General features: G+C 40.0%; 2 long non-coding RNA genes across 2 annotated transcripts; one reads left to right on the forward strand and one right to left on the reverse strand.

The window, feature by feature from the left end:
• Window positions 1-4,639: 4,639 nt before the first annotated feature.
• Window positions 4,640-8,883, reverse strand: LOC141547165 (uncharacterized). Its single transcript, XR_012483523.1, has 3 exons — window positions 8,858-8,883; window positions 5,888-5,995; window positions 4,640-5,208 (listed from the first exon to the last, which is right to left on the reverse strand). It is a non-coding gene; the product is annotated as an uncharacterized LOC141547165 (long non-coding RNA).
• A 73-nt stretch (window positions 8,884-8,956) lies between these two features.
• On the forward strand, window positions 8,957-12,829 carry LOC141547172 (uncharacterized). Its single transcript, XR_012483530.1, has 4 exons — window positions 8,957-9,486; window positions 9,690-9,813; window positions 11,093-11,253; window positions 12,512-12,829. It is a non-coding gene; the product is annotated as an uncharacterized LOC141547172 (long non-coding RNA).
• Window positions 12,830-14,363: the final 1,534 nt, after the last annotated feature.

Raw genomic sequence — 14,363 nt, forward strand, 5'->3', positions numbered from 1 at the left:
ATACACTTAATGCATAGTTAAAATGATAATGATGGATAGATAAGTGAAAAGATAGATTTATAGTAGAAAAGTTTATAGGTAGAAAAGTGATTTATAGGAAGAAAAGTGATTTATAGGTAGCAAATAGCTCTATAGGAAGAAAAGCCATTTATAGGTAGAAAAGAGATATTTAGATTAAAAAAAGGGATTTAGAAGTAGAAAAGAGATTTATAGGCAGAAGAGAATGAATAGCTGGATTAAAATATACATACAACCCCCCCCCCAAATATTGCAGTTCGTGGATGGTTTTTCCAGTATATCAAATGGACACATATCTTTCACTTATGCTTTAACATTTTATCTTTTCAGGCAACCTATAAGCCAATACTGAAGCAAAGGAGATACTGAAGCCAGAGTGACCAGATTCTGGCGATATTGAAAACATGTCTTTGGAAATCTACTTGAAACGGGATTTAGATTGTTGTTGGGGAGTTTTGATCTATACTTTGGAATTTATTGCACTGGTGGGGGGAAGGGGAGAGAGGATGTTTCTGAGTTTGATTGTTGGGGAGTTTTGATATCTATACTTTGGAGTTTATTGTACTGGTGGGGGGAAGGGGAGAGATGATGTTTCTGAGTTTGATGTGTTTTTAAAAATAAAAAGTTTTTTTTCTGTTTCCAAAAGTTTCAAGTTGTCATTCTTTCAGCTCCCACATGATTAGTGATATTTCCCAGTTTCTTCTTTACTATCTGATGATTATATTTGCCAGCTGGTTAATCCTAAAGAAATACTTGTTGGCAAACTTATTGGGTAAACAACATTTTTCCCTTATTTGCAGCTAGCCCATACTGCTGATGGGTAAAGCTGGCTATCCTATCTGGGTTTGGGAATAAGAGAGGGAGGCAGATTTGTTCTTCTTTGAGATTGTGAAAAAACTGTAAGCAGGCCCTTTGCCATCAGAGGCTGGGGACCGCCTGAAAATCTGGGAGCAAAGAGGTAGTGGGGGTTAACAAGCAGCAGGGCTGTTGTGTTCTAGCCAGAGAAGTTCCAGAGAAGCTCGGAACTGGCCCTGCTGAAGTCTTCTGGATCTTCCTGGAGGAGCAGAGCAGCCATTCTACACCAGGAGGGCAATTCAGAATGACAAGGGACTGGCTTAGAGATTTGCATCCAGGTGCTTCCCCTCAGCTCTAGGGGAAGGCTGAGCCAGAAAATAATTGGTGTCCCCACAGGCTTGTGCTAGAGCCCCCCATTCCCCCTTTGAAGTTTCTTCTGCCTGACTTGTGCTCATTATAATCTATATGACTGAAATGTCAAACTTCGGTTTCTGAAAATCTAACCTTTCTTCAGAAGCTGGGAACCTAAATCCCCTGGATGAAGAAGGGGGATAGTAAGAGTGCTAGAAAAGCAAATGGGTGCTCTGGAGACGGCAAGATTGGAGATGGGAAAACCCCGTCTGATTTGATTCCATAGATAGTGGCAAAGGTCAGGTTAGCCACAAAAGATGTTTGCACTGATTGATAAAGCTGGAACAATACCTCTTGGGAATTGATGTACAGGCTCTGGCAAGAAAATGAAACCAAACTAACTCCCAAGCAGGATGCAGCCTTAATTGGCTGAAGGGCCCCAGAAGACCCTGGACAAGCCAGTCAAGCCGGCTTCCAGAGCTAGTCCTTAGCTTGGCCTTGGGAATCCTCCCAGGGGGTGGAAGAGGAGGAGGTCTGGATTGCTCTCTGACAGCACCTTCTCATCCTCCATCTTGGGCTTTCCACTTCTGGGCTTGGGCTTGGAGGGTCTCATCTACAGAAAACCACCTTCTTGAGGGCAAGAACTGTTGGAGTTTTTCCTTGGTAGCTCTGCCATTTTTCCACTTCGAATCACTTCCGATTTACCAATATTTATTAAGGAAACAAGCATTTATTAAACTCCTATGTACCAAGCACTGTGCCAAGCACTTTACACATATTCTCTCCTGAACATCACTGGGAGGTAGGTGCTAATATCCACTCTCTCAGTTAAAGAAACTGAGGCAACAGGTCAGCAAAATAGAGGCGAGATTGAAACAGATCTTGTCTTGTACAGACAACCCTGGCCTAATTAACAAGGGGATTCTAGATCTGCAGCGTTCAATAGGGTGTTTTCCAAATTCTACATGATGAAAGGTACCGGATGAAGCGGTCTGGGGTCTTAACCGTGGCCCTAGCTCCTTCTGCTTTGCAGCCAAACCCTAGGCTCCATCCCAAGAGCAATATGTGGGCTTGGCTCCCTTTCCCGCTGGTGCTTCTACTCATGTCCCCAGTTTCTGGTCCCTGTGTCCTTTGTGACCATATCATTCATCTGGTAGCCCACCTCATCCATCTTCCTTAGACTACTCAATCAGCAAAGCTCAATTAAACAAGGAGCAAACATATATTACATACTTACTAGGGGTCGTATATTTCACTAGACCCTGGAGACATAAAGGTAAAAACAAAATGGTCTTGCCCGCAAAGTTTATATTCTATTGGGGAAAATGATGTCAACAAAAAGAACTAGGAAGACAATCTATGCATAAGCAAGATAATTGTATAAATATTTTTACATACATTGGATTAAGCATATATTTTCATATATTTAACATGTGAATCCCCTGTCATCTTCCCTGTCATCTAGGGGAAGAGGTGGAAGGAAGGAGGGGAAAAGTTGGAAGAGAAGGTTTTGCAAGGGTAAGTGTTAAAAACTTACCCCTTCATATGTTTTGTAAATAAAAAGCTTTCCTCAAACAATTTTTAAAAAGAAAAAAAACCCACATACCAGGTGAGCACTACCCTCATCTGATGAGCATTTGCTTTGCTTACCTTCTCCATGGAGACCTCATTGTGTCATGCCCATTGTGACACGCCTGAGAACACCCAAGGTTTTCTGACTTAAAGGGGATGTTCTCTCCCCAACAACCCAGTTGGATCCTGACAGCCAAGGGAGTAGTATGTGAATAGAAGAATAGATGAGTGGACAAATAGACTAATAGACTAGATACATAGATAAGTGCTGATAGATAGATGGGATAGATAGGGTAAACAAATAGATTCAATAGATACACTTGATGCATAGTTAAATAGATAATGATCAGTAGATAAGTGAAAAGATAGATTTATAGTAGAAAAGTTTATAGGTAGAAAAGATATTTATAGGAAAAAAAAAGTGATTTATAGTTAGAAAAGAGATTTATATGAAAAAAGCGATACATAGGTAGAAAAGAGATATATATAGTTAAAAAAGTGATTTAGGAGAAGAAACGAGATTTATAGGTAGAAAAGAGATTTATAGGCAGAAGAGAATGAATAGCTGCCTTAAATTATACATAGATAATGAAGGAGTCAATGGAGGGTTAGGTAAATCAGTAAATAAATTACTGGAGAGAGAGATCCATTTGGGCCCTCATCAGCATGATACCAAGGGCTGCTGTCATAGATTGAGACTGCCTTCACGTCAGTATTAAACTATTATATTTTATTCTTCAATATTATAGAAGCTAAAATGGTTGCTTTCTATCTGGCTTGGGAAATTGTTGACTTCTCTTTCTTCCCCTCTTCCCCCACGCCCCCCCAAAATTGCATTTTGTGGATGGTTATTCTAGTAGATCAATTGGACACATATCTTTCACTTATGCTGTAACATTTTACCTTTTCAGGCATCCTATAAGCCACTGCTGAAGCAGAGGAGATACTGAACCAGTTGTGACCAGATGCTGGCGATATTGAACGCATCTTAAGCCTCGGGATCGACTTAAAACGGGATTTAACCTGTTCATGAAGGGAAAGCATCTACATAGAGATAATGTACCTGCAGCTTCCCTCCTGCAGTCAGTGTTAATAGGAGATCAAGGTAGGGCCTGGTTGCTGACTAGCCCTATATATATATACTAGAAGTACAAATAATCTGGGAAATAGAGAGCCTACACTTAAAAGCAAACAAACAAACAAAAGCAAATTCTTTTAGTTCGGAAACTATTTTCTTTTTCCTCATCCTATGGCTGGTTCCCAGAAAAAAGATGACTTGCTCATATTAGAGGTTTCATAAATGCTTGTTAAATTCAATTACATATAGATGAAGACTTTTTCTAAAATTATAGGCAGCTGGCTGGTTCAGTGGATAACACTGTTGGACCTCCCTTGAATCAGCAACTGATTTCAAACACCAGCTGTAGGACTCTGGGCAAGTCACTTAATCTGTGTTTGCCTCAATTTCCTCCTCTGTAAATTGGGAATGATACAATCATGTTTGCTCCACAGAGGATAAGCCTCTGAGAACTATTTGTTTTCAAGTAGAGTCACAGCATCGTGGATTTTGAGCTGGCAGCAATATTTCAGGGTTTCTACTTCCAAATTTTACAAAGAAAGTCACTGAGACACAAGGAGGTTTAGTATAGTTAATATATTGTTCAAGCGCATACAAGTTGTAAGTGGCAGAGACAAGATTCAAACAGATCCTGTTAATACTATCGTGTTACCTCTAAGTGTTCATTATATATGGGTGTATGGGTGTCCATATATGTGTGTATGTATATTTCCATACTCCAATCTTCTAACCTATAACTAAACATATTTACTCTTAAAAAAAAAAAAAGTGGTGGGATGGGGTAGGGGAAAGACACTGTAATAAAGTAACATTAAACAAGTGGTATTTTGCTCTGCTGTTTATTTCTTACTTTCATGACTTTATATTATCACTTTAAACTCCCTGAGCCTCAGTTTCCTCACATGTTAAATGAGATAGTTGAGCTCCATGACCACTAGGAAACTACATTTCCAGTTCTAAAATTGTGATTCCACAGTGAAAATCTAGCAACATTGTGTCCTAATGTAAGATCTGTATTTGATCATTAATGAGTCATATATTTTCTCTTGGATTTTATATAGTTCATTTGTAGCAACATTAACCTGGCATTCCCTTCTGAGGGCTGACCCCATCCTTGTTGTGGTGACTGTTAGAGGTGGGCCGCCCTCATCCCGGTGACCATCCACTCCAGATCCTCTTTGTGGTTGGTGGGGTGACAATATCAGAAGCCAAAATGTTGAAAGATCTCGTTTCTTCCCTGAAGCCTGGAACACAGGTACCGAACCCGAAATAACAGGACATGCATCTCCCTGGCCCAAGGATGGGAGAGTCTGGCTGTTCCCACAAGACTTGGTCTGAGCCTTAGGGGTAGCATTTGAGGAGATGATCTATAGAATTCGGGAGATGGTGAAGCACTGTGTAAAGGTCAGATAATTCTCTTACTACTACTATTATTACTTGTACTCTTACCCCTATTATTATTACTACTATTTCTACTATTACTCCTCTTCCTACTCCTATTAGTATTACTCCTACGATTACTACTATTACTCTTCCACCAACTACTACAATTACTGCCACTCTTATTATTGTTATTATTCCTTCTAGATCTCTTCCTCCTGCTACTAGTACTATCATTGCTCCTATTCCTATTAATACTCCTTTTACTACCACTACTACTATTATTTCTACTACTACTTTTACTATTACTATTACTCCTACTGATACTGCTACTCCTACTCCTACTAGTGTCACTCCTATTCCTATCATTATTACTGTTGCTATTACTACTTCTTCTACTACTATTATTCCTACTCCTATTATTATTAGTACTACTACCATTACTATTACTTTTATCATTACTACTCTTTTTACTACTTCTATCACTACTTTTATTCCTCTTCCTATTACTGTTACTACTCATACTACTCCTACTTCTTCTACGCCTCCACCTCCTACTACTGCCACTACTCCTTTGTCCGGAAGTCCATATGTTTTCTAAATAAAGAGGTTTCCTAAAAAATATTGTTAAAAGAAGACTTGCGCATAAAGCCTGAGCACAATCCTCATCAGATGAGCAGTTGACTTGCTTACCTTGGCCATGGAGACCTCATTGTGTGATGCTCATTGTGACATGCCGGAGAACACCCAAAGTTTTCTGACTTCAAGGTGATGTTCTCTTCCCAACAACCCAGTTGGATCCTGACAGGAAAAGGGAGTAGTATGTGAATAGAAGAATGCATGAGTGGACTAATAGACTGATAGACTAGATACATAGATTCCTGGTGATGGATGAATGGGATAGAGAAGATAAACAAATAGATTGAATAGATACACTTGATGCATAGTTAAAAAGATAATGATGGATACATAAGTGAAAAGATAGATTTATAGTAGAAAAGTTTATAGGTAGAAAAGTGATTTATAGGAAGAAAAGTGATTTATAGGTAGCAAACAGCTCTATAGGAAGAAAAGCCATTTATAGGTAGAAAAGAGATTTTTAGATTAAAAAAAGGGATTTAGAAGTAGAAAAGAGATTTATAGGCAGAAGAGAATGAATAGCTGGATTAAAATATACATACAACCCCCACCCAAAATATTGCAGTTTGTGGATGGTTTTTCCAGTATATCAAATGGACACATATCTTTCACTTATGCTTTAACATTTTATCTTTTCAGGCAACCTATAAGACAGTACTGAAGCAAAGGAGATACTGAAGCCAGAGTGACCAGATTCTGGCGATATTGAAAACATGTCTTTGGAAATCTACTTGAAACGGGATTTAGATTGTTGTTGGGGAGTTTTGATCTATACTTTGGAGTTTATTGCACTGGTGGGGGGAAGGGGAGAGAGGATGTTTCTGAGTTTGATGTGTTTGAAAAATAAAAAATGTTTTTTTTCTGTTTCCAAAAGTTTCAAGTTGTCATTCTTTCAGCTCCCACATGATTAGTGATATTTCCCAGTTTCTTCTTTACTATCTGATGATTATATTTGCCAGCTGGTTAATCCTAAAGAAATACTTGTTGGCAAACTTATTGGGTAAACAACATTTTTCCCTTATTTGCAGCTAGCCCATACTGCTGATGGGTAAAGCTGGCTATCCTATCTGGGTTTGGGAATAAGAGATTGAGGCAGATTTGTTCTTCTTTGAGATTGTGAAAAAACTGTAAGCAGGCCCTTTGCCATCAGAGGCTGGGGACCGTCTGAAAATCTGGGAGCAAAGAGGTAGTGGGGGTTAACAAGCAGCAGGGCTGTTGTGTTCTAGCCAGAGAAGTTCCAGAGAAGCTCGGAACTGGCCCTGCTGAAGTCTTTTGGATCTTCCTGGAGGAGCAGAGCAGCCATTCTACACCAGAAGGGCAATTCAGAATGACAAGGGACTGGCTTAGAGATTTGCATCCAGGTGCTTCCCCTCAGCTCTAGGGGAAGGCTGAGCCAGAAAATAATTGGTGTCCCCACAGGCTTGTGCTAGAGCCCCCCATTCCCCCTTTGAAGTTTCTTCTGCCTGACTTGTGCTCATTATAATCTATATGACTGAAATGTCAAACTTCTGTTTCTGAAAATCTAACCTTTCTTCAGAAGCTGGGAACCTAAATCCCCTGGATGAAGAAGGGGGATAGTAAGAGTGCTAGAAAAGCAAATGGGTGCTCTGGAGACGGCAAGATTGGAGATGGGAAAACCCCGTCTGATTTGATTCCATAGATAGTGGCAAACGTCAGGTTAGCCACAAAAGATGTTTGCACTGATTGATAAAGCTGGAACAATACCTCTTGGGAATTGATGTACAGGCTCTGGCAAGAAAATGAAACCAAACTAACTCCCAAGCAGGATGCAGCCTTAATTGGCTGAAGGGCCCCAGAAGACCCTGGACAAGCCAGTCAAGCCGGCTTCCAGAGCTAGTCCTTAGCTTGGCCTTGGGAATCCTCCCAGGGGGTGGAAGAGGAGGAGGTCTGGATTGCTCTCTGACAGCACCTTCTCATCCTCCATCTTGGGCTTTCCACTTCTGGGCTTGGGCTTGGAGGGTCTCATCTACAGAAAACCACCTTCTTGAGGGCAAGAACTGTTGGAGTTTTTCCTTGGTAGCTCTGCCATTTTTCCACTTCGAATCACTTCCGATTTACCAATATTTATTAAGGAAACAAGCATTTATTAAACTCCTATGTACCAAGCACTGTGCTAAGCACTTTACACATATTCTCTCCTGAACATCACTGGGAGGTAGGTGCTAATATCCACTCTCTCAGTTAAAGAAACTGAGGCAACAGGTCAGCAAAATAGAGGCGAGATTGAAACAGATCTTGTCTTGTACAGACAACCCTGGCCTAATTAACAAGGGGATTCTAGATCTGCAGCGTTCAATGGGGTGTTTTCCAAATTCTACATGATGAAAGGTACCGGATGAAGCGGTCTGGGGTCTTAACCGTGGCCCTAGCTCCTTCTGCTTTGCAGCCAAACCCTAGGCTCCATCCCAAGAGCAATATGTGGGCTTGGCTCCCTTTCCCGCTGGTGCTTCTACTCATGTCCCCAGTTTCTGGTCCCTGTGTCCTTTGTGACCATATCATTCATCTGGTAGCCCACCTCATCCATCTTCCTTAGACTACTCAATCAGCAAAGCTCAATTAAACAAGGAGCAAACATATATTACATACTTACTAGGGGTCGTATATTTCACTAGACCCTGGAGACATAAAGGTAAAAACAAAATGGTCTTGCCCGCAAAGTTTATATTCTATTGGGGAAAATGATGTCAACAAAAAGAACTAGGAAGACAATCTATGCATAAGCAAGATAATTGTATAAATATTTTTACATACATTGGATTAAGCATATATTTTCATATATTTAACATGTGAATCCCCTGTCATCTTCCCTGTCATCTAGGGGAAGAGGTGGAAGGAAGGAGGGGAAAAGTTGGAAGAGAAGGTTTTGCAAGGGTCAGTGTTAAAAACTTACCCCTTCATATGTTTTGTAAATAAAAAGCTTTCCTCAAACAATTTTTAAAAAGAAAAAAAACCCACATACCAGGTGAGCACTACCCTCATCTGATGAGCATTTGCTTTGCTTACCTTCTCCATGGAGACCTCATTGTGTCATGCCCATTGTGACACGCCTGAGAACACCCAAGGTTTTCTGACTTAAAGGGGATGTTCTCTCCCCAACAACCCAGTTGGATCCTGACAGCCAAGGGAGTAGTATGTGAATAGAAGAATAGATGAGTGGACAAATAGACTAATAGACTAGATACATAGATAAGTGCTGATAGATAGATGGGATAGATAGGGTAAACAAATAGATTCAATAGATACACTTGATGCATAGTTAAATAGATAATGATGGGTAGATAAGTGAAAAGATAGATTTATAGTAGAAAAGTTTATAGGTAGAAAAGATATTTATAGGAAAAAAAAGTGATTTATAGTTAGAAAAGAGATTTATATGAAAAAAGCGATACATAGGTAGAAAAGAGATATATATAGTTAAAAAAGTGATTTAGGAGAAGAAACGAGATTTATAGGTAGAAAAGAGATGTATAGGCAGAAGAGAATGAATAGCTGCCTTAAATTATACATAGATAATGAAGGAGTCAATGGAGGGTTAGGTAAATCAGTAAATAAATTACTGGAGAGAGAGATCCATTTGGGCCCTCATCAGCATGATACCAAGGGCTGCTGTCATAGATTGAGACTGCCTTCACGTCAGTATTAAACTATTATATTTTATTCTTCAATATTATAGAAGCTAAAATGGTTGCTTTCTATCTGGCTTGGGAAATTGTTGACTTCTCTTTCTTCCCCTCTTCCCCCACGCCCCCCCAAAATTGCATTTTGTGGATGGTTATTCTAGTAGATCAATTGGACACATATCTTTCACTTATGCTGTAACATTTTACCTTTTCAGGCATCCTATAAGCCACTGCTGAAGCAGAGGAGATACTGAACCAGTTGTGACCAGATGCTGGCGATATTGAACGCATCTTAAGCCTCGGGATCGACTTAAAACGGGATTTAACCTGTTCATGAAGGTAAAGCATCTACATAGAGATAATGTACCTGCAGCTTCCCTCCTGCAGTCAGTGTTAATAGGAGATCAAGGTAGGGCCTGGTTGCTGACTAGCCCTATATGTAAACTAGAAGTACAAATAATCTGGGAAATAAAGAGCCTACACTTAAAAGCAAACAAACAAACAAAAGCAAATTCTTTTAGTTCGGAAACTCTTTTCTTTTTCCTCATCCTATGGCTGGTTCCCAGAAAAAAGATGACTTGCTCATATTAGAGGTTTCATAAATGCTTGTTAAATTCAATTACATATAGATGAAGACTTTTTCTAAAATTATAGGCAGCTGGCTGGTTCAGTGGATAACACTGTTGGACCTCCCTTGAATCAGCAACTGATTTCAAACACCAGCTGTAGGACTCTGGGCAAGTCACTTAATCTGTGTTTGCCTCAATTTCCTCCTCTGTAAATTGGGAATGATACAATCATGTTTGCTCCACAGAGGATAAGCCTCTGAGAACTATTTGTTTTCAAGTAGAGTCACAGCATCGTGGATTTTGAGCTGGCAGCAATATTTCAGGGTTTCTACTTCCATATTTTACAAAGAAAGTCACTGAGACACAAGGAGGTTTAGTATAGTTAATATATTGTTCAAGCGCATACAAGTTGTAAGTGGCAGAGACAAGATTCAAACAGATCCTGTTAATACTATCGTGTTACCTCTAAGTGTTCATTATATATGGGTGTATGGGTGTCCATATATGTGTGTGTATATTTCCATACTCCAATCTTCTAACCTATAACTAAACATATTTACTCTTAAAAAAAAAAGTGGTGGGATGGGGTAGGGGAAAGACACTGTAATAAAGTAACATTAAACAAGTGGTATTTTGCTCTGCTGTTTATTTCTTACTTTCATGACTTTATATTATCACTTTAAACTCCCTGAGCCTCAGTTTCCTCACATGTTAAATGAGATAGTTGACCTCCATGACCACTAGGAAACTACATTTCCAGTTCTAAAATTGTGATTCCACAGTGAAAATCTAGCAACATTGTGTCCTAATGTAAGATCTGTATTTGATCATTAATGAGTCATATATTTTCTCTTGGATTTTATATAGTTCATTTGTAGCAACATTAACCTGGCATTCCCTTCTGAGGGCTGACCCCATCCTTGTTGTGGTGACTGTTAGAGGTGGGCCGCCCTCATCCCGGTGACCATCCACTCCAGATCCTCTTTGTGGTTGGTGGGGTGACAATATCAGAAGCCAAAATGTTGAAAGATCTCGTTTCTTCCCTGAAGCCTGGAACACAGGTACCGAACCCGAAATAACAGGACATGCATCTCCCTGGCCCAAGGATGGGAGAGTCTGGCTGTTCCCACAAGACTTGGTCTGAGCCTTAGGGGTAGCATTTGAGGAGATGATCTATAGAATTCGGGAGATGGTGAAGCACTGTGTAAAGGTCAGATAATTCTCTTACTACTACCATTATTACTTGTACTCTTACCCCTATTATTATTACTACTATTTCTACTATTACTCCTCTTCCTACTCCTATTAGTATTACTCCTACGATTACTACTATTACTCTTCCACCCACTACTACAATTACTGCCACTCTTATTATTGTTATTATTCCTTCTAGATCTCTTCCTCCTGCTACTAGTACTATCATTGCTCCTATTCCTATTAATACTCCTTTTACTACCACTACTACTATTATTTCTACTACCACTTTTACTATTTCTATTACTATTACTCCTACTGCTACTGCTACTCCTACTCCTACTAGTGTCACTCCTATTCCTATCATTATTACTGTTGCTATTACTACTTCTTCTACTACTATTATTCCTACTCCTATTATTATTAGTACTACTACCATTACTATTACTTTTATCATTACTACTCTTTTTACTACTTCTATCACTACTTTTATTCCTCTTCCTATTACTGTTACTACTCATACTACTCCTACTTCTTCTACGCCTCCACCTCCTACTACTGCCACTACTCCTTTGTCCGGAAGTCCATATGTTTTCTAAATAAAGAGGTTTCCTAAAAAATATTGTTAAAAGAAGACTTGCGCATAAAGCCTGAGCACAATCCTCATCAGATGAGCAGTTGACTTGCTTACCTTGGCCATGGAGACCTCATTGTGTGATGCTCATTGTGACATGCCGGAGAACACCCAAAGTTTTCTGACTTCAAGGTGATGTTCTCTTCCCAACAACCCAGTTGCATCCTGACAGCAAAGGGAGTAGTATGTGAATAGAAGAATGCATGAGTGGACTAATAGACTGATAGACTAGATACATAGATTCCTGGTGATGGATGAATGGGATAGAGAAGATAAACAAATAGATTGAATAGATACACTTAATGCATAGTTAAAAAGATAATGATGGATAGATAAGTGAAAAGATAGATTTATAGTAGAAAAGTTTATAGGTAGAAAAGTGATTTATAGGAAGAAAAGTGATTTATAGGTAGCAAACAGCTCTATAGGAAGAAAAGCCATTTATAGGTAGAAAAGAGATATTTAGATTAAAAAAAGGGATTTAGAAGTAGAAAAGAGATTTATAGGCAGAAGAGAATGAATAGCTGGATTAAAATATACATACAACCCCCCCCAAAATATTGCAGTTCGTGGATGGTTTTTCCAGTATATCAAATGGACACATATCTTTCACTTATGCTTTCACATTTTTTCTTTTCAGGCAACCTATAAGCCAATACTGAAGCAAAGGAGATACTGAAGCCAGAGTGACCAGATTCTGGCGATATTGAAAACATGTCTTTGGAAATCTACTTGAAACGGGATTTAGATTGTTGTTGGGGAGTTTTGATCTATACTTTGGAGTTTATTGCACTGGTGGGGGGAAGGGGAGAGAGGATGTTTCTGAGTTTGATTGTTGGGGAGTTTTGATATCTATACTTTGGAGTTTATTGTACTGGTGGGGGGAAGGGGAGAGATGATGTTTCTGAGTTTGATGTGTTTTTAAAAATAAAAAATGTTTTTTTTTCTGTTTCCAAAAGTTTCAAGTTGTCATTCTTTCAGCTCCCACATGATTAGTGATATTTCCCAGTTTCTTCTTTACTATCTGATGATTATATTTGCCAGCTGGTTAATCCTAAAGAAATACTTGTTGGCAAACTTATTGGGTAAACAACATTTTTCCCTTATTTGCAGCTAGCCCATACTGCTGATGGGTAAAGCTGGCTATCCTATCTGGGTTTGGGAATAAGAGAGGGAGGCAGATTTGTTCTTCTTTGAGATTGTGAAAAAACTGTAAGCAGGCCCTTTGCCATCAGAGGCTGGGGACCGTCTGAAAATCTGGGAGCAAAGAGGTAGTGGGGGTTAACAAGCAGCAGGGCTGTTGTGTTCTAGCCAGAGAAGTTCCAGAGAAGCTCGGAACTGGCCCTGCTGAAGTCTTTTGGATCTTCCTGGAGGAGCAGAGCAGCCATTCTACACCAGAAGGGCAATTCAGAATGACAAGGGACTGGCTTAGAGATTTGCATCCAGGTGCTTCCCCTCAGCTCTAGGGGAAGGCTGAGCCAGAAAATAATTGGTGTCCCCACAGGCTTGTGCTAGAGCCCCCCATTCCCCCTTTGAAGTTTCTTCTGCCTGACTTGTGCTCATTATAATCTATATGACTGAAATGTCAAACTTCGGTTTCTGAAAATCTAACCTTTCTTCAGAAGCTGGGAACCTAAATCCCCTGGATGAAGAAGGGGGATAGTAAGAGTGCTAGAAAAGCAAATGGGTGCTCTGGAGACGGCAAGATTGGAGATGGGAAAACCCCGTCTGATTTGATTCCATAGATAGTGGCAAAGGTCAGGTTAGCCACAAAAGATGTTTGCACTGATTGATAAAGCTGGAACAATACCTCTTGGGAATTGATGTACAGGCTCTGGCAAGAAAATGAAACCAAACTAACTCCCAAGCAGGATGCAGCCTTAATTGGCTGAAGGGCCCCAGAAGACCCTGGACAAGCCAGTCAAGCCGGCTTCCAGAGCTAGTCCTTAGCTTGGCCTTGGGAATCCTCCCAGGGGGTGGAAGAGGAGGAGGTCTGGATTGCTCTCTGACAGCACCTTCTCATCCTCCATCTTGGACTTTCCACTTCTGGGCTTGGGCTTGGAGGGTCTCATCTACAGAAAACCACCTTCTTGAGGGCAAGAACTGTTGGAGTTTTTCCTTGGTAGCTCTGCCATTTTTCCACTTCGAATCACTTCCGATTTACCAATATTTATTAAGGAAACAAGCATTTATTAAACTCCTATGTACCAAGCACTGTGCTAAGCACTTTACACATATTCTCTCCTGAACATCACTGGGAGGTAGGTGCTAATATCCACTCTCTCAGTTAAAGAAACTGAGGCAACAGGTCAGCAAAATAGAGGCGAGATTGAAACAGATCTTGTCTTGTACAGACAACCCTGGCCTAATTAACAAGGGGATTCTAGATCTGCAGCGTTCAATGGGGTGTTTTCCAAATTCTACATGATGAAAGGTACCGGATGAAGCGGTCTGGGGTCTTAACCGTGGCCCTAGCTCCTTCTGCTTTGCAG

This window comes from Sminthopsis crassicaudata, chromosome 6 (genome assembly GCF_048593235.1).
Source record: "Sminthopsis crassicaudata isolate SCR6 chromosome 6, ASM4859323v1, whole genome shotgun sequence".
NCBI lineage: Eukaryota > Metazoa > Chordata > Mammalia > Dasyuromorphia > Dasyuridae > Sminthopsis > Sminthopsis crassicaudata.